Here is a 3,548-nt window from a genome sequence, read left to right as displayed (position 1 = left end):
ATTTCAATATAGTATTGGAAATCTTAGCCAAAACAATAATATAAGAAAAAAATAAAATAAAAGGCATCCATATTAGTAAAGAAAAATGAACTGTCACTATTGGCAAACTACATGATATTATACAGAGAAAATCCTAAAGGCTCAACCAAACTTAGAGATGAATTCAGCAATGTGGCAGGATAAAAAAATCAATACCCAGAAATTGGTAGCATTTCTATACACTAACAACAAAAGAGCAGAAAGAGAAATTTACAAAAACCCCATTTACAACTGCACCAAAAGAGAATAAAATATTTAGGAATAAAGTAAATCAAATGAGTAAAAAACCTGTACTCTGAAAACTGTAAAACACTGCTGAAAGAAATTGAAGATGACGCAAACAAATAGAAGATAGTTCATTTCCATAGACTGGAAGAATATTGCTTAAATTTCCATGTTACCCAAAAACAATCTACAGATCCAATGCAGTCCTTATGAAAATACCCACAACATTTTTCACAACTAGAATAAATAATATCAAAATTTGCATGGAAACAAAGAAGATCTTGAATAGCTAAAGCAAAAAATGAAAAAGAACTTATCTGAAGGAATCACAACACCAACCTTGAAGATATACTACAAAAAATAGATGGATAGATCAATGGAACAGAATAGAAACACCAGAAATAAAGCTATGATGGCATGGCCAATTAATTTATGTTGAAGGAGACAAGAATATACAATGGGAAAAAGTCTCTTCAATAAATGGTCCTGAGAATACTGGACAGCTACATTTAAAGAATAAAACTGGACCACTTTATCACACCGTACACAAAAATAACTCAAAATGGATTAAGGACCTCAATGTGAGATCTGAAACCATAAAAATCGTAGAAGAGATCACAGGCAATAATTTCACTGACATCATAGTATCAACATTTTTCTGGATATGTCTTCTTAAGGCAAGGGAAATAAAAGCAAAATTAAACTATTGGGACTACATCATAATAAAATGCAGCAGAAAGACAATCTACTGAGTGGGAGAAGATACTTGCATATTATATATCCAATAATAGTTAATATCCAAAATATGTAAAGTACTTACATAACTCAACACTAAAATAAAAATGTGATTTAAAAATGGACAGAACAGGGGCACCTCAGTGGCTCAGTGGGTTAAGCCTCTACCTTCAGCTTAAGTAGTGGTCTCAGGGTCCTAGGATTGAGCCCTGCATAGGGCTTTCTGCCCAGTGGGCATCCTGCTTCCCCTCTGCCTTCCTGCCTCTCTGCCTTCTTGTGATCTCTGTCTGTCAAATAATTAAATAAAATATTAAAAAAATAAAAATGGATAGGACAACTGAATAGACATTTTCTTCAAAGAAGGCATACAGATGGCTAACAGACACATGAAAACATTCTCAGCATCACTAATCATCACGGAAATTCAAATCAAAACTAGAATGAGATATCACCTTACACCTATTTGAATGACTAAAATGAAAATGACAAGAAATAACAAGTGTTGGCAAGTATGTTGGTGGAAATATAAATTGGTTCAAGCATTGTAGAAACCAGTATGGAGGTTCCTCAAATATTAAAAAAAAAAAAGAAAGAAAGAAATGCCACATGACTCAGTAATTCCACTGTTAGGTCTTTACCTAAGAAAACTAAATCACTATTTTGAAAATTTATATGACCCTTATGTTTATTGCAGCATTAGTTATGATATCCAAGATATGGAAGCAAACTAAGTGTCCATCCATAGATGAATGGATAAGAAGATATGGTATGTATACACAATAGAATATTATGCAGCCATAAATAAAAATGAGATTGCATCATTTGAGGCAACATGGATGGACCAAGAGATAATTATGCCAGATAAAATCAGTCAGACTGAGAAAGACAAATGCCATACGATTCCACTCATAAGTGGAATCTAAAAACAAATGAAAAAACACACAAAAAGCAAAATCAAGCCTATAGAAACAGAGAACAAGCTAATGGTTGCCAGTAGGGAGAGGGGAGGGGAGTTGAGCAAAATGTGTGAAGGAGAGATGACGCACAATGTGAAACATCTCATATGCTAATTTACCATCTGTATATCCTCTTTAGTGAGGAATCTGTTTAGACCTTTAGCACTATTTTTGGTCACATTGTTTGCTTTTTGAGTTTTTATGAATTCTTTGTCTATTTTGAGTAAAAATCTTTTTTCAGGTGTTTTTGCAAATATTTTCTATCAGTCTCTGGCTTGTTTTCACATTTTCTTGATGATGTTTTTTTATGGATCAGTAGTTATTCATTTTAATGAAGTCCAGCTTATGAATTATTTCATTCATGAATTGAGTTTTTATTGTTCTATCAGAAAGTCATTATCATTTTAAGTCATCTAGGCTTTATCCTATATTTTAATAATTTTATATTTTTGTGTTTTATATTTAGATGTATGATCCATTTTGAGTTAATTTTTGTGAAGTATGTAAGAAATGTAAGTAGATTCACTTTCTTGCATGTATATATCCAATTCTTCTAGAATCATTTGTTGAAAAACATTTTCTTCATTAAATTACTTATGCTCTTTTGTCAAAGTTGACTATATTTGTGTGGGTCTATTTATAGGTTCTCTCTTCTATTCCAATGATTTATTTTTCTGTTCTTTTATCATTAACACTGTCTTGATTATTATAGCTTTATATTAATCTTTTTATTCAGTTAGTATCAGTCCTACAACCTTGTTCTTCTCCAATAATTTGTTGGCTATTCTTGACTTTGGCCCTCCAAAAAATTTTAGAATGAGATTATTTATGTACACAAAATAACATGCTGGGATTTTGACTGAAATTACACTGAATCTGAAGATCAAGTTGGGAAGAACTAACAGCTTATCAGCATCGGACCTTTCTATCTATAAACATGCAATATTTCTCCTTTTATTTAGTACTTTGATTTCAGTCATCACAGTGTTGTAGTTTTCCCCAGGTAGGTCTTGTACACACACACACACACACACACACACACACACACACACACACATTTCATATTGGGGATGCTAATGAAAATGGCATTGTATTTCTTTTTTTCTTTTTTAAGATTTTATTTATTTGACAGACAGAGATCACAAGTAGGCAGAGAGCCAGACAGAGAGAGAGAGGAGGAAGCAGGCTCCCTGCTGAACAGAGAGCCCAATGCGATGTGATGCAGGGCTTGATACCAGGACCCTGAGATCATGACCTTAGCCAAAGGCAGAGGCTTAATCCACTGAGCCACCCAGGCTCTCTGGAATTGTGTTTCTTTTTTTTTAATTTATTTTTTATTTTCAGCATAACAGTATTCATTATTTTTGCACCACACCCACTGCTCCATGCAATCCATGCCCTCTATAATACCCACCATCTGGTATCCCAACTTCCCACCCCTCCCCCTTCAAAACCTTCAGATTGTTTCTCAGAGTCCATAGTCTCTCATGGTTCACCTCCCCTTCCAATTTCCCCCAACTCCCTTCTCCTCTCTAACTCCCCATGTCCTCCATGCTATTTGTTATGCTCCACAAATAAGTGAAACCATATGAT

This window comes from Mustela erminea, chromosome X, assembly GCF_009829155.1.
Source record: "Mustela erminea isolate mMusErm1 chromosome X, mMusErm1.Pri, whole genome shotgun sequence".
In the NCBI taxonomy this organism is placed as follows: domain Eukaryota; kingdom Metazoa; phylum Chordata; class Mammalia; order Carnivora; family Mustelidae; genus Mustela; species Mustela erminea.
The sequence above is the reverse complement of the archived record's forward strand: the minus strand, read 5'-3'. Positions refer to the sequence as shown.